We start from the raw sequence: 23,888 nt of genomic DNA on the forward strand, positions 1-23,888 counted from the left end.
AAAAAGAAATTGGAGAGAGTTGGGAAGGGGAGAAAGAAAAAAGAAATGAGGTTGGATAGAGAAGAAGGCAATGGTGATTAGAGAGAGAAAAATGGGGTGGGCTAGGAGGGACAGAATAAAGAAGTGAAAAAAAAGTTTTTTTTTTTTTGGTCTTTTTTATTTAAAAAACATTATTTTTAGTCTAAATTTTGACCTCACGTTCCTTCTAGGCGTAAAATCACGTAGGTGCCAACTCAATAATTAAATTGAAACATAAGCTTGGCCAATGATCAGAAGGGCTTAAAGTATTGAGTTTCATTGAGTTTAAGGGTTCAGTTGACAAAAAGCCAAATAGAAGGGTCCAAAATATAAACTCATACAAGTATAAGGGCACATCAAATCATTTCACCTACTTTTAACACACGAGCTCCACTTTCAACTATGTTTGTAATTTTTAACGCAGGGTTCCAATATCATTAACATGTGCTTAGTTTAATGCACAAGGCTTCAATTTTAACCATGACAACCCACATTGATGAAAATTATGTGAAGAACGAAGATTATTATACATGTGAAAAATGTGGATCAAATTTTGTCAAAAAAATTCAACCAAAAGAAGAGATTTGTTAGAGTTTTACCCTGATTTCCTTACCATATTTGCGAACCCCTTGTCGCTTTTGTGATACCTGGGAGGATTTTTGGCCTACAAATTTCAAGGTTTAAGCCTCAGTTTCGAAAAGTGTTTATAAAGCTAATGGAAAATCGATTCGGCTAGTGATTTGATATAAGGTCGATGGGAAATGATTCGAGCTAGTAAGATTATGCCGATGAGAAATGGTTCCAGCAAGATATTGATTATTGTGACTTGATGCATTTGATGCTTCTATGTAGCTTGCTTGTTACTTGAGATTGATGTACTTGTTGTGTGTGATTGAACTACTTGACTTTGAAAATGACTTATTTGATTCGTTTGATTGTTTATTGTGACTGTTGTACTATGGATATTGGGCCTTGTGAGCCGTGTATTGTAGAATTACTAGGTTGAGCTGATTTTTGTGCAGGTTGTAGTTTAAGGAGGTTCGGTTGGAGTGTAAGGGGTATTCAATTTCTAGCTAGATGCCTTAGTTACTAGGTTGTTAGTTGGGTATCGTATTGTTGGTACTCACCCCTTGCTTTTGTGTAGGTTCCGAGTCCAGACTCGTGTGATATCTTTCTCCTTCTTCTGATTTCGAGGCTTGTCAAGGATTTGAAGAGGTAACTTTTTGTCACTTTGGCGAGCCCTCTTTTCCTTTTTCTTAAAGCTTTGTTCTATTTGAGAAATAAAGATTGAGACTTGTACTTATTTCTTAATTTTGCTTTTATGTATTTAGTGGTGTGACGACCAGATTTGAGGGATTTAATAGAAAAATATATTTTTCGCTTTATCTAGTTCTTGTCTTACTGTATTTCCGCATTGATTTCGTTTGAGACTGACTTGTCTTTGTGGGAATAGACAAATATCATCATATACATTTTTAGATTGTGATATTATCATATCACTAACCGAAACCATTTCCTATCGACTTTATATCACATCACTAACTGGAACTATTTTCCATCATCTTTATATCACATCACTAGCCAAAACCATTTTCCATCGACTTTATATCATATCACTTGCCAGAATCATTTCCCTTCGACACAATATCACTAGACGAAATTATTTCTAATCGGCTTTATATCACAACACTAACCGGAACTATTTTCCATCAGTTTTATTTCACATTACTACGCAAAACCATTTTTCATTGACTTTATAGCATATCACTAGCAGGAATCATTTCTCATTAGCTCTATATCACATCACCAGTCAGAACTATTTCTCGGCGGCTTTATATCACATCACTTGTCGGAACTATTTTTCTTCGGCACAATATTACTAACTGGAATCATTTTCCATCGACTTTATATCACATGTCTCATCACGGTTTACAACAATCAATGCACATAAACAAACTTCACACCATAAAGATAGACAACAATTCAAGCGATTCAAGTCCACATTAATGTCATCAAAGCATATCATCAATCAATCAAATAAGGCTCACAACAAGGCAAATCACAAACATTATGATCAACACGTTGTCTTTTCAGTAATTCCTTTTTTATTCATTAAGGTTAATCAAGTGGAATAATGAACTCATCACCTCATTATCATCACTCTCCAACACACAACGAAGGGAAATACATAATTCTACCAGATTTACAAGGTTTAGGAGATTACTTGCCTTAATTTAATCAAATAGTCAATTCAAGACTTGAGTCTTTTCTTTCCGAACAACGTTCAAAGCCACACAATATAAATCAATAATGTAATCTTAATAAGATTCCAGAAATAATAATACACATTACATAGCATACTCTTTGAAAATTGGGTCATTCAACTCAAAAACCAAATTTCAAAAATGAGGTTTGAATCCGAAAATCTTTATTTGAAGAAGTTACCCAAGACATTTGGAACTCATTGGAGAAAACCATTTTGGAAATGAACTTAAAATCAGTTCACAATCACCATTTTAGTTTAGAACTCAAGTTCTTGAAAACCTTGCCATTTATTAATTAAAATCTCAAGTTTTGCTGTTAAAATCCATATATAATTAAATTAAGTTTTTGGGTCACAAAAGCTTACCCAAATGATTAAGCACAAGAAATCTCTTCAAATCGCCCCCAAGGGTTTATCAAGCTAAAGAAAATGAAAATAGGGGTTAAACCCTGAAATTTCAGACCAAAAACCTCTCTTTGATGTCGCAAAAGCAACCTGGGTTTGCTTAAGCGAACCCCACGAAAACTGGGATCTCGCTTTTGCGAACTGAGCTTCGCTTAAGTGATCATCGCTAAAATGAGTCCTGATTTGCTTATGTGAACCCCTGCCAAATGGCCAGTCTCACTTTTGTGGTCTCCGCTAAAGTGAATCCTGATTTTCTGTATTTCGAAACTTGTACATTTTTTAGACTTGTACTTATTTCTTAATTCTGTATTTGTGTATTTAGTGGCTTGTACATGTGACAATCACAGTTTGGGGGTTTAATAGAAAAATAAGTTTTTCGCTTTATCTAGTTTTTGTCTTACAGTTTTTCCACATTGATTTCTTTTGAGACTGACTTGTCTTTGTGGGAATATACAAGTGTCATTACGTACATTTTTGGATCGTGACAATATCAACCAAAAATCAACAAAGACCTCACCTAAACTTAAAATCATCCCCAGAATCCAATAGAACTCTCGGAATTTCGATTGGAGCATCCAAACCACAAATGTTGACCAAAGTCAACATAAATGCTAAAATTTCACAAATTTCCAACTCAGGGCCTCAAATCCTCAAAAAAAATCTGAATTTTAAACCAACAACTCTCATAGACCAATTCCCACTTTTTGGGACTGATGAAACCGAAGGAATTTCATTCCGACACTTGAAATTTCAAAAGACATCAAAAATAACTTTTAATAACTTTAGCCTTTCAAACTTGGAATTTACAAAATTCACAACTTTTTACTCAAAGTTCGAGACAACTTTCAAAACTCAAACGGAAATAACTTAGGGTCACGGTAATTTTACGAAATATTTCAAAAATGATTTACCGGATCATTTCATTAGACATACTTGAATTTGACAATATATATACATATATTTAACTAAGAGTCCATGCATTTGATAAAGTGTACATATATTTAAGTTAAAATTAATAACCAGTGGTGGAGCCACATGTAGTTGAGAGGTGTCGACCGACACCCCTTTGTCGGAAAATTATAGTATGTAGTTAGAGTAAAAATATTTTTATGTATATATATTACATATTGACACTCCTTGACTTCTACATAAGTTTACTTCTTTATTTTTTGACACTCTTTAGTCGAAGTTTTGACTCCGCCACCACATATAACCATTATATATTTCTCAGAAATCTTTGTTCTGAAATGTCTCAATAACATAGTGATATGGATTGTGTTGAACCAGAAGCTCGAAATTATTGGAGATCAATTTCGAGGAAGAAGAGGTGTAAAGTTTGTTGAGTAAAAAAAGAAATTAAAACATATTTTACTTTTTAAATTTTTTAGGAGTTGTGATATATACGGTAGATATTCTGAACTAAAATTCAAAAATGACATTTTCATATCCAATTTGAACGGCCTAATCACCCACCATTGTCATTACCCATTTATTACAAGAAAATAAAATTTGCATTTGAAATTAAATCCTCTGAAAACCAACCATTTATTAAAAGAAAATAAGGTTTGCAATTGACTATCACCTTGCAAATTTATTTGAACTTCAAATATATACTTGAAATTCTTATAGGCAAAATGGTCTCGTGGACCCTTATACTTGTATGTGTTTGTATTGTGAACCCTTCTACTTGCCTCTTTGTCATCTGAACCCCTGAACCCATCTAAACACAATTTTTTACTACTCAATTGTGTGTGTATCACAAATGCCTGACACATAATTTTAAAAATAATTATACAATGACACGTATGATTATAAAATGACACACATATATATAGTCACTCCACATCATTTTTCCTTTTATTATATTAGATTAATGTAGCAATACTTGTCTTTCCAATTTTTTTTTCTTTTTGCTATAACTGTCTCCATCCCCACAATTTCACTTCATCCCTTCTTCTACTTTTCCTTACCTTTTCCTTTTTCCTACTTCTTCTACTCTTTCCATTGAAGTAAAAAATGTTGGCATGACTTCTGATTGTTCACAATCTCATCGGAGTTCGGAATTGATTTTGAATTTTATCGGATTGGGGTGTTGATGGTGACCGGTGGCCTAAGGAAGAGTGGGGCTCTGATTGTTTCTAGTTGTTAACAATCTTGCCGGAGCTCGGGGCTGGCGGCTTTAGGAAGGTCGAGACTTATTGGCGGAGTTGGTTTGGTATTTTTGTTGTTGTTGTTGGTTCTCGCTTATAGTTGCTCGTTGAATCTTGTTGGAGGCGGTGAGAATGAATGCGTTTTGGTCAGAGAAGGTGAAGAGGACGAGAGGAAGGCAGTAAGTTTGTGTTTGGTTGGATCTGAAACAGGGGTCATTTGAGTGGTAGATGACTGAAATAGGGTCAATCTAAAAAATTATTTGAGTTTTTTTTTTGTTGTTTTTGTTTGATTTTCAACTTATCTAAGTAGGTTTTTCAATTTATTTTCAAATTTATTTGTTGTTTAATCTGGATTTGATCTTCTATTTGTGTCTTTGTTGGTTTTGGATTTTAGTCAATTACATTGATTTTCTTGAAATTTTTTGGAAGTTTTGCTTTGTTTTATGCTTAATGTTAGTGTAAGATATTTGGGAGTAGTGTTTGCTTTTCATGGCGTGTTTCATAAATAAAGAGAGCAGTATAATGACAATAAAAAATAGAGAAGAAATTTGGGGGGGGGGGGGGGGGGGGNGCCAAGAAAACCTCAAATTCTATCCAACAATGGTGTTAGATCCAACTAGGAAGATGATGGCTATATAAAAGCCCTAATGTGACTTTTAGACCCTTTTCCAAGGGTCTCATGCTCCTAATAGGTGTGTTTTACACGCACTCTGCTATTAGATGCCACACAGGATGTCAAGTCAGAAATAATGTTTAAAATATTGTGTTTCAATAAATTCAGGAGTTCAGATGACAAAGGGGCAAGTAGAAGGGTTCACAATACAAATACAAACGCATACAAGTACAAGGGCCCACCAGACCATTTTGTCAATTCTTACATCTTCCAACAAGAATCACTTTTTAGGACAAAGCACCCTTTGAGCAAAAGTTGGCAAAGCAAATGCTGCTGTATGAACCTGTGAATCAATTAAGAAAAAAATAGGATTATTTGAAGACTATATATATATATACAATTTAAAGACAAAATTTTAAGGGAAAAGGGTCCGAAATATATCTAAACTTTGATTGAAATTGTTGTAACAATCTCAAACTTTGAGCAGGACCTATTACCCAACTGCTCTATTTGATAGTGCATTTTAAAGGTGATTCACTATTAAAATACACTATTAACAATACACTATTAAATAGTGCATGGGGGTAAAATGTTCTTTCCAAAGTTCAAAATTATTATAACAATTTTGATTAAAGTTTGAATATATTTCAGACTTTTCTCCCATATTTTAATTCAATAGAGAGAGAAAAAGGTACCTCTGAGTTATAGTACTTCAAAGGTGATTCAGATTTTGTAGAGATGATATCCACATCAACTTTGTTTACAGGATTCTTGAAATCAACTGGAGGCCCCTCAGTAGAGCAAATAACAAAACCAATAGCCCCAGTGCAAATATTATATATTAGAATCATTTTTGTATAACAACAATGAATAATATATTTAGTGCATTTTTATAAAGTGGGATTTGAAAATAATAAAATATACTCAGATTTTACCTTTACTTTTTATGTGATAGAGCATTTATTTTCTTTAGACCCTCAATTTAAAAGAAAGAAGGAATTTGAAGCACAACTATAAGGAAATAAGATAGCAAAAAAAGATACAAAGTAAATTGAGCAATAAATAGTATTCCATTTGTTCCAATTTATATGATTTACTTTTATTTTTAGTCCGTCCGAAAAAGAATCACACATTTCTATATTAAGTAACAATTCAACTTTAAAATGCTCATTTTATCCTCAATGAAATGATTTATAGTCACACAAATATCTATCACTTATTTTAGACTACAAGTTTCAAAAATCTTCCTTTCTTTCTTTAACTTTGTGCCAAGTCAAACTAACTCATATAAAATGGGACGGAGGAAGTAATAAACACTGAATAACAAAAAAAATGTGATTTCTAAATATGATTACGAATAAGGAGGGGAAGCTAGCCTCGTGCCTTTCCTACATAAAATGCTACAACTCTCAACTACCCATTAAATTTCTATCCAAATTCTTAACCTCCATATATATCTTGTTATCTAGGGTCATGATTCCAATAAGCTTTGGCTTACCTCTACCTTACCTAAATTTTGTTATGGTCAGTCTTCACACCTCCTTATGGCGCACCTCTTCACATGTTTGAACCATTTCAGCCTCGTTTTTCTCATCTTATTCATCACAGAGGTCATTCTCACCTTGTATCGTATAACTTCATTTCTAATCATATCTTTCCTAATACACCCACACATCCATTTAAGCATCCTCTTTTCACTACATTCATTTTTTGAATGTGGACATGCATAGTTGATCACACAATTCAATAATAATAAACATAATAATAATAGGGAAGGAGAGAATATTGCCTTAGGAAGGAAGGAACATTAGTCCATCCATAGTTGACAGAGCCTTTGAAGAATATGTTGCAATCTTCAACAAGTTTTTGAATAATATCCAAGAAAATCCATGCACTTTCACCTTGAGTTGAGTAAACTCCTCCTGGCCTTAAGGCTTTTGAAACTGCCTCAAAGAAGGGCTTTTCAAAGAAAATTTTTGATGGTCCTACATCCACACATTTTATATATTTTTTCAATTCGCGCAAAAATTAAAGACCAACACAAAATACGTGTAAAGCATAGCCCTCCATTTCTAATTTAATTATATGCAAAATATTACTTCTTAGTTACCAATAGGATCAGAAGAATCCACTATAATTGCATCATATGTTCCTGGAGCAGTGTTCCTCACAAATGCATTTCCTACAACATTGAAAATGTATCCAAAAGTTAATATATATTGTTCATCCTAAATATTATTAATTAATTCTAATTAAATTATGTGAGTGGCTATATTTAATCATCTATACATAAATGGTTGCACGTGGATCCTCGTATCCCTTAGCTATGTCAGGAAAATATTTCCTTGAAGCCTACATTTAATTGAAAAATAATAAGTATAAATAAAGTACAGAAATTTCATATATTCAAAGACTAATTACATATTATTTTGAAAGTTTTCCCAATTATGAAAATCACAGATTTTTCATTACTCTCACATATATTCCTTAAATGGTTGATACATTATTTAATGAAAGGGATGTATCCGAGAGGGACAAGATATATTCCAAAGGGGACATCAGAAAAGGGATTTTATAATTTTTTTAAATAATAATTTTTTTAAAAATATTATAATATTTTAAACGGTGTATTTATGTAATTTTTCAAAATAATAATTAGAAACAAAATAATGAATCAACAAGAGTAACCACGCAAAAGTACAATCCATAACATTATATTAGACCTTTGTTGTTAATAGTTTTTAAGTTTTCAGTCCCATAATTCACTATTTTTGGCCAAAAATAAAGTGTCCAAAATAATAAAATAAAGGGGAAATTGTATAAAATAGCAAATTATTAATTCAAATTAAATGTCATAACCACAGTTTCATTTAATTCTAATCCGTAGCAAACAGTTTGTCACTCGCCTCTCTCCCCAGTGAATCTCTCTCGCCACTCCCAGATCTCGTTCACCACTCTCCCTCGCCTCTCTCACTTTATACAAACACAAATTTATAAACCGCGTTTGTGTTTGTATAAAGCGAGAGAAAAATGTATATACACATGCAAATACATATATCTTCATCTTATACACTTATAATTATACAATACAAATCTTCCTCTGCCGAGTTCTCTTTTGTCTTTCTCTCTTTCTCGCTTTATACAAACACAGATTATACAAAATACAATGTATAATTTGTGTTTGTATAATGCGAGAGAGAGATTTGTATACAAATCTATCTGTATACAAAAATACAATTACATATACATATACTAATTTATATTTAAATACATAAAATACACATACACATATACGACTGAAAATCACAACAAAAAAACATATATACAAAAATAGTTACATATACATATATAGATTTTTTTATGTATAAGTATAATGAAATATACAAATACAACTTTTTATGTATATGTATACCGAAATATATAGATTAATAGTCATAACAAACACAAAGTTTGTTATAGAGCACAATTATGCAAACTATAGTCATAGCATACAAATATGATTTTTATGTTTACTTAACCTAAAATTTACTCTAAAATAAATACTTACATTAACCACCATGTCATCAATTTCGACCAAATCAACTCTTTCAACAGATGGATAACGTAAAACTTCTCTCAAAGTAAATCCCATTCCTCCTCCAACAATCAGAACCTAAAAAATATCAACAAAATTTTTTAAAGATATGTTAAAAATCTATGTATAGACGACAGGAAGAATTTATAAAGTTGATCTAGTGCACGAATTTAAATTTAGACAAACTCCAACATAGATATCAGATATCGAGTGAGAAATAATAATAATAAAAAAAAGTTACCTTTTTTGGGTTAGGAATAGAAGCAAGTGGGAGATGGACTATCATTTCAACATAAGAACATACATCTCTCTCTGTAAAGTTACCTTTTTTGGGTTAGGAATAGAAGCAAGTGGGAGATGGACTATCATTTCAACATAAGAACATACATCTCTCTCTGTATGTTGAATTATCCCATCCAGAACTATCACTTTTCCATAAGTTAATGACTGACACAATAATATTAATTAATTGATGAATAATTAATTAATATTACATAATTACAATAATGGTAAAGTAGTACCTGAAAGATCATAATATCCTGGTACTTTGACCTCCCTCTGAATAATATCTTTTCTATCTTAATTGACATGATTTCTCCAGGTACTAACATTTTTTATCCACCAATGAAAAAATCAATTATCCATCATTTAGTTAAAATAAACAAATAAATAAATATTTCATCAAAAAAAATTAATTACATTTTTTTTTCATTTTTTCAAGGCCTTATTTGTTTCCAACTTTTCATTAAGATTCAGACATATGCATGTGAATAAAAATCTGAATTTTAAAATCTGTATTAAGATCTAGATGTCGAAATCTAAATACACATTTGAATAATTAGAAATTTAAGACCGGTTGTTTTCAATATATGAATATACAAATGAAATTAAACATTTATATCAATTAAATATTATAAAATTGTCATTTCATAAAAAAATAAAATATTTTAAATATTTATATTTTGATTAAAAAATTAAATTATATTATATGCAAATAAAATTATATATCAGTTCAAAAATTATTATAACATGATTTTTTTAAAGAATTCAACATAAACATATTTATTCATAAAAAAAAAAGTATTCGGTAAATCGAACTGGATACAAAAGTCTCCTAACTGAGATTTTTCTTTAAGCTTATCCATCTTTAAGTTGCCTAGATAATTTTAATTCATTGCACAAATTTAATCCTTCTTGAGGGCAAACTCCTATCAGCTTACCATAAGTATAATCCTTATAAGGAATTTCACCATGATTATTTCTCAGAGCTTTTCTAACTCTTTCGGCAAATAAAGGGGGAAGTCCATCTATAAACTTAGCTTTCCAATGTTCATACTTATTTTCGGGCAATTCCATCACCCTACTCATGTAAGTATCTTTATACCATCTAAATTCACCTAAGGTTCTACAGCGTAGACCATTTAATAAGGTACGAACAATCTCATATTAATTGGTAAATCTACCATTAAAGTGTTCTAAAATGGTCAAAACTAAAGTATAAACAACGTCTTCTCTATTTTTTACTAGAGTCATGCCTAAGTTATCAACACCTTCATTATCAGCAATAGCATTTATCACCGCTGATTTTTGCTCAATACTCATATAATTATCCCACCAACCTCTGAGTTGGCCAGTAAAACCTGCAATAATCATTTTGCAAATATTTCTATTTGTATTTTTAACACTTTTACAAATAGTTCCATACACAAGCATTCTATGAAAAAGAATAGTTAGTTGTCTATCAGTCAAACCATCAAGATTCCATTCGTAAATTTCAAACCCACTATAAGAGGTATTAGTCTGATTCCAATCCTGTTCCTCTATTAACACATCTTGAGGAGTTGGTCTGGGATAATAATAGGTATGCATGCTTGGTTTATGGCCATACTTAGTATTACTATTCTTTATAGGATATCCACGAAATTTATTAAATTTTGAAGAAACATGATTTTTAAAATCAAAAGTATTTTCCATTTCATTCGTAAAATTGTCTGACAAATCAATAGGCTTTGCATTTAATCCTGAGAATTTTTTATCAAGAAGTTCTTCCAAATCATTTAATGATTTAAATTTAAAATCTTGAATATCAGTGGGCCTTTGCACATGAGTAGAAACAATGAACTTCTGAATTACTTTTAGAAGTAGAGGCAATATCAAAAGTCTTTATATCATTTTTTATTTGGATTACTAAAGCAGTTAATTCATCCAATTTTTTGTCAAGAGAACTAATATGTTCACATAAATCTTTAACATAAAGACCCAAATAATTATTTTGAGAAATTAAACTATTTATTTCATTGATGCTGACTGCCGCAACATCTTCTTCAATAAATTTTTTAAAGGCAGTAAAAGTGATACATGTATTATTAGGTAAAATAAAAGATGACTGTGGTGGATAGATAGCCTTAATAATATTACCAGTTCCATCTTTATAAGATCGTTCAAGAACGTTGATGTATAAAGGTAAATAAATGGTTATGAACCAGGGTACAAAATATATAATTTGATTATGTAAAGCACAAGTTTCATAAAATTCTTGAGAAATATTATTCAAATCACTAGCACTATAAGTGTCAAAAAACCAGATTTTAAACCGGTTCCATTTATTACACAAAAACTCTTTCTGAATATACTTTCATGCCAGTGAACCTGGACTAAAATCTATTTGGTGTACATTCATGATTAAGTTTTATTAGGATCAAAATCCATTTTAGATACAGAAGGAATATCCTTATCAAAAATATATGAAGAATTATCATTAGCTTGACCAATATTCTTTCGAGGATCAATTTTTTTTTATTAACAAGTTTATTATTTAGATCAACAGATATAATATGACAATAAATAGTAGAAGGTATGGTATGTAAAGAAGCAGCACGATTACGAGCTGGACCATACACAAGTTCAATTGGTGAAATATGTTGAATAGCAGACAATCTTCTATCAGAAAATGAATGTCTACTATATGGAACACTTTTATCATCAAACTAAATGCAAATCCTACCATCAGGATTTTTGTGTAATATGATAATACTCAAAATTAGTGACAGCATATGTTATCTGACTTGGGGATAAAATAGTATCCAGTGTCCAAGTTGTTGGAAAATCAATTTCCTCCCATTTTATAGGTCATAGTAGTGACCTTAGATTTAACAAAATTAGTTTCCACCAAAATAGTCTGATCAGATGCATCATATAACTTACATTTCGAGTTTAACGTAGAAAGCAATTTAAAATAAATTCTATATGATAAACATATTAATTCAGATCCAAGTGCATAATTATAACCATGCGTTTTAACATTTAATGTTAAAGCATCAAGAATATTAACATCAGTTAAAGATAATTACAAATTTGGCTGAGTATTAAAATATACAAGACCATATGTCACAGTGGACCCAATCAAACCCATCAAAGATTGTCTAAAAATTTTCTAGTATCACGTAGAGCAGCTAAAAATGTCTCAAGTAACCCTTTAAGAGTTAATGGTTTAAAAGCAATTTGAACCATGCCAATATGCAAGAAATTATACTGATTTTTATATAAATCGATATCTCATTTATTTAATAAACAAATAGTTTGTTCAGACGAATTTAACGTCAAAGATTGCTCGGTAGCTTTTATTAACTGTTTATGAGATATTCTATCAAACCAGCCATAATCATAAATAGTTTTAATATCAACTTTAGGAATAGTCCATTTGTTTAACAAATCAAGGCTCTGAGGTAAATCTACCTCTTCCAATCTAGTACTTTTAGTACTTACTTCTCCTAGATCCATGTTTTAAAAAACATATCTATGTCATATACTTCACATCAATCTCATATTTACCATGAAGGTTCCTAGGCTCTGATACCATATTTAGGAACCCCTCTCTCTACTTTCACTCTTCAATTGTAAATCTCTCTCAACTTGTAAAGTTTTCAGTACACCGGATACTGGCCGAAATTTAATAAAATTTTTATAGTTTGCTCATAGGCCTTGCAGTCGGCCATCTCTACAAGGTAATATTTTTCTTTTTCTGACTTCTTCTTTAAGTATTTCTCCGATCTAAGTCGTGACTATGTCCGACTAAAAGATTCATATCCATGTCGGATAACTAACTTCTCTTTTATATTCACTATGAAAGATCTAGACTTTATCAAAATATACATAACTTTATATGTGGTTTCTTGATTTGGTTCCAAGATGGTGGTACAGTCAGATTCGATACTATTTTTATTGGCTTTGTCTTTGTGACTTCATCTAGCCAGCCGTGGTTCTAAGTCCGTTAAGGAGTTGAAAAAGGGCGCCTATACCCAGTTAGAACTGCTAGACACATGGGCTCAATAAAAATACGTATTAAATCTTGACAGGCCCCTTGCTCGGGTAAAACGATAGATCCTTCCATACAATCATAAAACTATATAAGAATTTGTATATATGTGTCTTAACTTCTAAGTTATTAATCCATCTATAAACAAAAGACATGTATTTCTACATTTAGTAAGATTTTAATTTTAATATACTCTTTTTATCATTAATAAAATGAGTAATAATCACACAAACATTTATGACTTATTTTAAATTATAAGTTTTAAAAATTATCTCACTATTCTTAAACTTTATACCGAGTCAAACTAAGCATATATAAATTGAGACATTAAACATTATGCCGAGTCAAACTAAGTTACTAAATTGAGATAGAGAAAAAATAACAATAAGTGATTTCTCCCAAATGCAATTAATGGAGTCCTCACATTTATTGATATTTAAATTCGACAAATGAAACGGCAATTTGTACAACGTCTGCAATGAACATTGTCCTTATTGTACATATTGGAAAAGTATGACTATGGTACACACGTGATTTTTTATCGTATTTGAATTTTATTTATCTTTTGTTCTCTAAAAGGAAAAAATATAATTTTTTTCAAATTTGAGTATTGTTTTCTTTAGCGAAAAAGTTTGAAAAACTATAAATTGAAACTCACCTTCTCATATTAAGAATACAAAAAAAAATAGTATCAACAATGTTTTTTTATTAGTTTTTAAATATGTAGGTCAATTGGCCAAAACATATACTTAATAATATTAAGTTCTTTTAATATAGTTTTATGTGAAGATTTCTGTCAAACTATATGTGGAGAAAAATTTCAAACTATATTCTCAACAATCCTGCTACTTCATCTTTAAAAACAAAATCAATTTTTCAACTCGTGTTTACTTTAATACATAAACTCCAACTTTCAACCCTGCTAATTTTTAATGCTTGAGCTCCAATTTTCAACTCATGTATATTACTTTTAAGGCAAAATAGTCTAATAGACTCTTGTACTTGTATGAGTTTGTTTTCTGAACACTTTTACTTGACTCTTTGTCAATTGAACCCTTAAACCCAATTGAAATGAGACTTTTAAACCCCTTCAACCATGTGTGTAGCTCACTCTCCATTATATAAATGACATGTCATATTCACATCTGATTAATAATGTCATGTCATAACTATTTTGTAACTATTTTTAAATTAAAAACTAAAAAGATAAAAATAATATTTTTCTATTTACAAAAATAAAATAAAATAGATATTTCTCTCATCTTTCCTCCACCTCCCTCAACCCACAACCTCCATTAATACCATTTTCATTCTCCTTAATTTTTTTATTCTTCATGGTCGTCATTATCTATAGTCGCGACTAGGCTCTTCAAGCCCTTAAAAATCATAATTCAATTTTTTCTCGAAGTTCCCATCATTCGTAACTCTTAATTGTATTTTTTTTTTGTCAATGTTACATCCACCATAGATTTCTTTTCCCCATTAATGCCAATAAACCACCATTAAAATATCTCAACAGATCACAATATTAGTACACAATTTTAAATAGCACATATCACCTAATTTCACAAAGACATTATATTCAACAAACACTTTTCGTCCTTACCAATCCGAGCATCCAAACCAAAAATGTTGACCAAAGTCAACATATATACAAAAATTTCACAAATTTACAACTTAGGGCCTCAAATCCAAAAAAAAAAAATCTGAATCTCAAACCAACAACTCTCATAAACCAATTCCCACATTTTGGGGTTGATGGAATAGAAGGAATTTCATTGTAACATCTCACAAATTGAAATAACTAGGAAGGGGTTAATAATTGGAAATAGTCGTTTTTGGAAAGAATGAAAATATGGAAATTTTGTTAGTTAGAATAAGTTGAGTTTTGGTCAACTTCAAAAAGCCATAACTCCTAGCTCAGTATGAGTTAGGTGTACTTCCAGATATGGCAGGAAAGATCTTGGAATAATCTTTCCAACGCCGCCGAGTTTGTACGATTCCTAGTTCGTATGAGTGAGATATGCCCTTTGGAAGTTGGTCTGTTTGATTAAGGAAAGTCTAATCCGGATTTTGGAAGGGTATTTTAGTCTTTTCCTTACCAATTGTTTTAATTCGTTTTTAGGAGTTTAATTGGGGTAAAGTCAGATTTTAGTCAGTTTAGAAAAGTTGAAGTTCACGCTAGGGCTTGGAGAAAAGAGAAAAGAGGGAAAAGGAGAAGAGAAATCAAGAATCGTCAAGAACGTTCGAGTTTAGCTTGTGGATTTCGTCAAGGAGTGATCCCTACGAGGTATGTGAGATTGCATAGCATTGGGTTAGTTCACCCACGCACCAAGCATGATTCAATTCAGCATAGTTATATTGATTTGAAAGCAAATCCTTTGAGTTCTTGATGAAATTCGTTTGAATTCTTGTGGGCTGTGTTGTTGAAGTTTTCTTGAGATTTGATTCATGTTTTTGGGTGTAATTTTGAGTTGAATCTGGTATATATTGAAGGTATAATCGATTTTAAGTGTTTGGTAAAAGAACTAAGATATTATAGGGGGTTTAGAGTTGAAAAACGAGCAGGAAAAATAAGGAATTTTCTGGGTAGAGACTTGGAAAGCCGCGCCTCTTAGAGCGCCCCACTTCAGAGTCTGAAGTTGGGCTCCAGGGCGATGCGCCAGCCAGAGCGCTACAACTTCAGCTCTGAAGTGTGTGCTCTGGCTCCCTGCGCCTCTTAGAGCACCAGGGACGCCAGCTCTTTTCATTTCTTTTCCAACTTTCCGTACTAGTTCCTTAGCAATGTACCTATGTTTTCTAGTTGATTCCAACACTCTTAGGTACATTTAAACATCAGGAAATACCTTGAATCCATAATTCAATTCAAGAAAAGTTAAGAGTCAAGTCTAGAAGTTAAGAAGCAAGTCAAAGAGAAGTTTATAAAGTTTTCAAAAGTCTTTTACAAACGTTTTAACTTTGTTTTAAGCCTTAAAGTTCAAGTTGAGTAAGGATTGAAGTTCATTATTCAAAGAAGTATATGGGGACTATGTATTCCCAAAGAGTTTAAACATGTTTTCACATTTGAGCAAAAAAGGGAACATCGATACCAAGAGAGCTTTTAAGCTAAGTTTTGACTAATTATCTCAAACCAGAGAAAAAAGTCTCTTTTAAAAACATATGAGCTAAGTATATTTTGGGAGTAGTATTGAGTACCTATATGGGGATGCGAGTTCATATTAACTCAAGTCTCCATAAATCATGTAGCCATCAATGGTAGTAAATGATCATACTTTTTAGATAACTCCTTAAGATGTTTTTAGCATAGACTAGTGGATCCACTTAGTTAAGGCGTTCTATATGACGGCAAAGTATAGGAAAGTTCTCGCAGTGTGGGCAAGACGTTGTATCACCACTTAGGCTCATAGTAGTGGTTGTCGGTTAGATAATCTCCCACAAAAACTATATTACTTTACTATATGAGTAAATTTGAGTTTGTTATTGCATTTTCTTAAACGAACTAAGTTTGTTTCCACTGTTTTACAAGTTTTCTATATATTGCATATGCTTTATTGCTTTATAATGAGTTAAGTTATTCAGGAGTTGAGTAAAGCAAAGGTAAGCGTTCCCTTCAGATTCTTTTCAAGCCTATGTTGTGTTTAGCATTCTAACTCGCATACTCGTATATTAAATGTACTGATGTCAGTTGGCTTGCATCTTCTTATGATGCAGACGCAGGTAACCAGGATCTCACCCAGCGCCTCGTTGATCCAGTTGAGCACTCAGAGTCAGTTGGTGAGCCTCATTGCATTCCGGAGGACTCCTTTTACATTGTTTTCAGTATTTCATTGTTAGGATGATGGGGGGTATTGTCCCGACATCCCTCTTTGTTTTAGAGGCTTCATAGACAATGAGACAGTTAGTAGTTCAGTTGTCTTTACATTATCATTTCATATGTTAAGACTTGAGTTGCCATTTTGGCCAAGTTGAATGTTGACTTTTAAACATTCTAAGTTATATTATTAAACTATTGAGTAAGTGCATTTGATCATTGTATTAATGCTTAGAGTCTTCTGCTGAGTAAGTAAGTCAGGCCAAGGGTTCGCTTAGGGCCAGCAATGGTTCTCGAGTGTCAGCCACGTCCGGAGTGTAGGCATGGGACATTACAAACTTGGTATCAGAGCCCAGAGTTCAAGAGTCCTAGAGAGTCTATAAAGTTGTGTATGTAGAGTCCTGGTTATCGGTGTGAAGCGCGTCATATCTATATTTAGGAGGCTGCGACACTTACGAAAATTTTCTCACTTCTTTCACACTCATTTCATGCATTAGAGTTTGATCTCTAAAAAGTTTCTTTCTAATTCGTGCTTGCGCGTGTTTTTCAGTTAATCATGCCTCCACGAAGAGCTGTCAGAGTTTCATCCTGCTATGCGTAATGTTGAAGAGCAAGAGTTACCAAATGCACCTAAAGTGCAACCTCAAGGGGAAGTCACTAATGCTGAATTAATGGAAGGAATAAGGATGTCAAGTAAAGCTGTGACTAATCAGGTTGGGCAACAGAGAGGAGCTAGATAAGAAGTGACTGATACTTCGAGGATCCGAGAGTTCTTGAGAATGAATCCTCCGAGTTTCACGGGTTCAAGCACTACCGAGGAACCATAAAACTTTATTGAGGAACTGAAAAAGGTATTTGAGGTTATGCATGTTACCGATACTGAGCGAGTTGAACTAGCTGCATATCAACTAAAGAATGTTGCTAGGACTTGGTTTGACCAGTGGAAAGAGGGTAGAGTTGAGGATGCACCACCTGCGAGTTAGGCATGTTTTGAGGAGGATTTCTTAGGGCGTTTCTTCCCCCAAGAATTGAAAGAGGCTAAGGTATGAGAATTTGTTACTGGATTCCTTGAGTGTTCATGAGTATGGATTAAAGTTCACCCAGCTATCCTATTATGCTTCGGAGATGGTTGTGGCTAGGTTGTCCCATCTATCAAGCAAAGAGGACAGGGCAACGATGCTAATTGGGGATATGGATATATCGAGATTAATGATATATGTGCAGCAGGTTGAGGAAGAGAAGCTGAGGGATAGGGAGGAATTCAGAAATAAGAAAGCTAAGACAGGGAATGAATCTGGGCAGTAGAAAAGTAATGTGAACCATTCGTCCTTTCAGCAAAAGCAAAAGGGACCTGCTCCATCATCTGCTAGTGCACCTGCACCCAGAAACAAAGGTGAGTATAATGGTCAGAATTCGCAGAATTTCAGATCCAGACTTGCACAGTCTCAAGGTAGTATGGCAAAATGAGGTAATTGGGCTCCTGCATGTGCTAGGTGTGGTAGAACCCACCTAGGTAAGCATCGTTGTAACATCTCGGAACTAGAAAGAAGTTTAAAATCTGGAAATAGTCATTTTTGGAAAGTATAAGGAATTTTAAGTTAAAGTGAGTTTTTGGTCAAATTCAAACGACCATAACTCCTAGCTCAAGATGAGTTAGGTGCAGTTCCAGATATGGTTGGAAATCTCTTGGAATTATCTTTCCAATGCCACCGAGTTTGCACGATTCAGAGTTTGTATGAGTAAGTTATGCCCTTTGGAAGTTGGCTTATTGGATTAAGGAAAGTCTAATCCGGGTTTTGGAAGGGTAAATTAGTATTTTCATTACCTAATTATTCTAATTCATTTTTAGGAGTTAATTTGGGTAAAACAAGATTTTTGGTCAGTTTAGAAAAGTTAGAGTTCACGCTAGGGCTTGGAGAAAAGAGAAAGGAGGAGAAAAGAGAAAAGAAATCAAGAATTGCCAAGAAACGTTCGAGCTTTGCGTGTGGATTTCATCAGGGGTGATCCCTACAAGGTATGTGCGATCACATAGTGTTGGGTCAGTTCACCCACGCGCCAACTATAATTTAATTCAGTGAATTAAAGTCATTGAAAGTTTAGAAATTGAGTTCTTGATGAACATTGTTGAAGTTTCGTTTGAATTTCTTATGGGTTGCGTTGTTGATGGTTCTTCCAATTTGATTCATGTTTTCGGGTGAAATTTCGGTTTGAATCTACCATATATTTAGAATATAAATGATCCTAAGTGTTTGGGAAAAGAACCATTAAAGTTAAAAGGGTTTAGAGTTGAAAAACGAAGAAGAAAAGTAGTCAAACACTTGGGGAAGGGGGTGGGGCGTCGCACCAGCCAGCGCACCCTAAAAGGGGCTCTAAAGTTTACCCCTTGGGGCGACGTGCCAGTCAGTGTGCCCAGCAGGTCCTCTGAAGTTTGAGGGCTGGAGCCCCCCGCCTCTCAGAGCGTCAGGGACGCCAGTTCTCTCCATTCGTTCCCCACCTTTTCATACTTGTTGCTTAGCAATGTACCTGTGTTTTCTAGTTGATTCCAACACTCTAAGGTACATCTAAACAACATGAAATCATGAACCTTGAATTCATAATCCAATTCAAGGAAAGTTAAGATCTAAGTCAAGAGAAGTAAGAGTCAAGTCAAGAGAAGTTCTTAAGAGTTTTCCAAAAGTCATTTGCAAACGTTTTAACTTTGTTTTAAGACTTAAGTTTTGAGTTCAGTAAAGAGTAAAGTTGAAGTTCATTTCTGCAAAAGTATATGGGGACTAAGTATTCCCAAAGAGATTTAAAATGATTTCACATTTAAATAAGAACGGAAACTGAGATTTCCAAAGAGCCTTCGGGCTAGTTTTCAGAAAAAGTAATCGCTTTCTAAATGAAGCAAGAGGGGAAACTTTGATTTCCAAGATAGCCTTTCAGCAAAGTTTTTGAGCACTAATCTCAAATCACAGAAGAAGTATGTTTTTAAAACATAAGAGCTAGTATATTTTGGGAGTAGTATTGAGCACCGAATTGGGGGCGAGCATGAGTTCAGATAACTCACGTCTCTACAAAACCATGAAGCCACCATAGGTAGAAAAGGGTCATACTTTTTAGATGAACCCTTTTCACAATAGACTAGTGGATCCACGTAGTAGTTCATGTCCTATACCTTTGGCCGGGTGTAGGATGCGCTGGCAGCGTGAGGTAGATCGTTGTATCATCACTATAGCTCTAATGTGATGGTTTTCGATTAGAGAAACTCCCACAGAAGTTATTGTATTTTTATATACATCAGTTTGTTGTATTTTTACATACATTTCAGAGTCATGTTATATCCTTGTATATACACAGACTTGACATCATGTTTTTTTAAACAACTTTTCTTTATATTGCACTTGTTTTAAACTGCTTTATATTGAAATGAGTTCAGTTAAGTATTCATGAGTTGAGAAGAGCCAAGGTAAGTGTTTCTTTCAGATTCTCTTTCCATCCTATGTTGTTTTAGCATTCCAACTCACATACTCTTACATTCAATGTACTGATGCCAGTTAGCCTGCATCGTATTATGATACAGACACAGGTAACTAGGAGCGGCATCCCAACGCACCGTTGATCCAGTGAGCAGTTCAAAGTCAGTCGATGAGCCTCTTTGCATTCCAGAGGATCTATTTTCATTGCTTTCTTGTTAGTTCATTAGGATGTTGTGGGGTTTGTCCCAACATCCATCTCAATTGTTTAGAGGCTTCATAGACAGTCAGATGTTAGTCATTTGAGTTTTTTCATTATCATTTCTTATTATTAAGACTAGGGTTGCCACTTTTGGCAAAGTTGAATGTTTAATCTTTAAAACATTCTCAGTTATTTTATTTTTCAGTTCAGTTAAGTTCATTGACCATTATAGATATGAATATTGTCTTCCGTTGAGTTAAGTAAGCCAAGTCAAGGGTTCGCTAGGGCTAGCAACGGTCTTCGAGTGCCAGTCCCGCCCAGGGTGTAGGCTAGGGGCGTGACAGTCGTGATGGCCAGTCAGGTTGTTTCAAGTGTCGACGAGAATGTCATTTCATGAAAAAGTATCCCAAGAACTGGCAAGGTAATGGGAGTCAGGGCAATAGGGCCCAATCTTTATCAGTTGCTCCACCAGACAGGTCTGCACCTAGAGGAGCTATTTCTGGTAGTGGCGGAGGAACAAACCGCATTTATGCATTATTAGTCGTCAAGAGCAAGAGAACTCTCCATATGTTGTCACTAGTATGATCAAAATCTTTATTTCTGATGTTTGTATTGCTAGACCCAGGAGCAAGTTTATCTTTTGTAACCCCTTATGTTGCAAATAAGTTTGATGTTATTCCTACGAAACACTGTGAACCCGTTTGTGTTTCTACACCTATTGGGGAGTCTATTCTAGTTGAGCGAGTTTATCGTGATTGTGTCATTTTCATCAATCACAAAGACACTATGGTTGATTTAATTGAGTTAAACATGATAGATTTTGATGTCATTCTAGGTATGGACTAGCTTCATGCATGTTATGTTTCCATTGATTGTAGAACTCGAGTTGTTAAGTTCCAAATTCCTAATGAGCCAGTCTTAGAGTGGAAAAGTAGTTCAGCAGTGCCTAAGGGTCATTTTATTTCATACCTTAAGGTGAGAAAGTTAGTTTACACGGGTGTGTCTATCACTTAGTCCGAGTTAATGACACTAGTGTTGAGATACATCATATTCAGTCAGTTGCTATAGTAAAAGAGTTTCAAGAAGTCTCTCCAGATGATCTACCCGAAGTCCCTCATGAGAGAGAGATAGACATATTATTCCCGATACTCATCCGCTCTCTATTCTGCCATGTAGAATGGCACCAGCAGAGTTGAAAGAGCTTAAAGAACTGTTGAAAGATCTGCTAAATAAGGGTTTCATTTGACTAAATGTCTCACCTTAGGGCGCTCCGGTCTTATTTGTGATAAAGAAAGATGGTTCCCTTAGGATGTGAATAGATTACCGCCAATTGAACAAGGTTACCATCAAGAATAACTATTCTCTTCCGAGAATTGATGATCTTTTCTATCAGCTTCAGGGTGCTTCTTGTTTTTCTAAGATAGACCTCAGATTTGGCTACCATCAATTGAAGTAAGGGAGTGTGATATACCCAAGACAACATTCAGGACCCGTTATGGTCATTATGAGTTTCTGGTCATGTTGTTTAGTTTAACCAATGCACCTGCAACGTTCATGGACCTTACGAATAGAGTATTCAAGCCTTATTTGGATATGTGTGTTATAATTTTCATAGATGACATTCTAATCTATTCGAGGAATGAGGAAGATCATGCTAGCCATCTTAGAAAAGTTCTTCAAACTTTGAAAGATAAGGAGTTATATGCTAAGTTCTCTAAATGTGAGTTTTGGCTTGACTCTGTGGTGTTCTTGGGTCACATAGTTTCCGATGATGGAATTATAAAAGGTTCGTATAGGGGTTCTCATCTATTTCATCCCCTTTGACCAAGTTGACTCAAAAGAAAGTGAAGTTTCAATAGTCTGAAGCTTATGAGAAAAGTTTTCAGGAATTGAAAAAGAGGTTGACTACTACCCCAGTTTTGACCTTGCCAGAAGGTACTCAAGGTTTTGTGGTATATTGTGATGCATCTAGAGTTGTTTTGGGTTGCGTGTTAATACAGAATGGCAAGGTTATAGTTTATGCCTCCAGACAGTTGAAAATTCATGAGAAGAATTACCCAACGCATGACTTAGAGTTGGTTGCTTTAGTATTTGTTTTGAAGATATGGCGTCATTATTTATATGGTGTCCATGTTGATATATTCACTGATCACAAGAGTTTTCAGTATGTGTTTACTCAGAAAGAGCTTAATCTCAGACAAATGAGGTGGTAGGAATTACTCAAGGATTATGACATAAGTATTCTTTATCACCCAGGTAAGGCTAATGTGGTTGTTGATGCTTAAGCAGGTTGTCTATGGGTAGTACCACCCATGTTGAAGAAGAAAAGAGAGAATTAGTGAGAGATGTACATAGACTTGCATGCTTAAGAGTCCGACTAATGGATTCCACAGAAAGAGGAGTAGTGGTAATGAATGGGGTTTGAATCTTCATTAGTTTCGTAAGTGAAAGAAAAGCAAGTCCAAGATCCTATTTTGCTTGAATTGAAGGCAAATGTTCATAAGCAAAAAGTATTAGCTTTTGAACAAGGAGGAGATGGTGTATTAAGATATCAAGGTAGATTGTGCGTACCAATGGTGGATTGAATCCAAGAGAGGAACATTGAGGAAGCTCATAGCTCCAAATATTCTACTCATCCAGGTTCCACGAAGATGTATTGCGATTTGAGAGAAGTCTATTGGTGGAGTAGCATGAAGAAGGGCACTGTAGAATTTTTTGCCAAGTGTCCGAATTGCCAACAAGTAAAAGTAGAGCATCAAAGTCCCGGTGGTTTAGCTCAGAATATAGAACTTCCAGAATGGAAGTGGGAGATGATTAATATGGATTTCATCACAGGTTTACCAAGGTCTCGGGCAGCATGATTCTATCTGGGTGATTGTCGACAGAATGACAAAATCAGCCCACTTTTTGCTAGTAAAGACTACCTATTCAGCAAAAGATTACGCTAAGTTGTATCTTCAAGAAGTGGTAAGAGTTCATGGGGTTCCTGTCTCCATTATTTCAGACAGAGGTGCGCAATTTACTGCATAGTTTTGGAAGTCATTCCAAAAAGGCTTAGGTTCAAAGGTGAACTTAAGAACCA

General features: G+C 33.7%; 1 long non-coding RNA gene across 1 annotated transcript; it reads right to left on the reverse strand.

The window, feature by feature from the left end:
- Positions 1–7,735: 7,735 nt before the first annotated feature.
- On the reverse strand, positions 7,736–9,340 carry LOC125874598 (uncharacterized). The gene is made up of 3 exons (XR_007447286.1): positions 9,265–9,340; positions 8,997–9,101; positions 7,736–7,801 (listed from the first exon to the last, which is right to left on the reverse strand). It is a non-coding gene; the product is annotated as an uncharacterized LOC125874598 (long non-coding RNA).
- Positions 9,341–23,888: the final 14,548 nt, after the last annotated feature.

Source organism: Solanum stenotomum, chromosome 8 (genome assembly GCF_019186545.1).
Source record: "Solanum stenotomum isolate F172 chromosome 8, ASM1918654v1, whole genome shotgun sequence".
NCBI classification, from domain to species: Eukaryota; Viridiplantae; Streptophyta; class Magnoliopsida; order Solanales; family Solanaceae; genus Solanum; species Solanum stenotomum.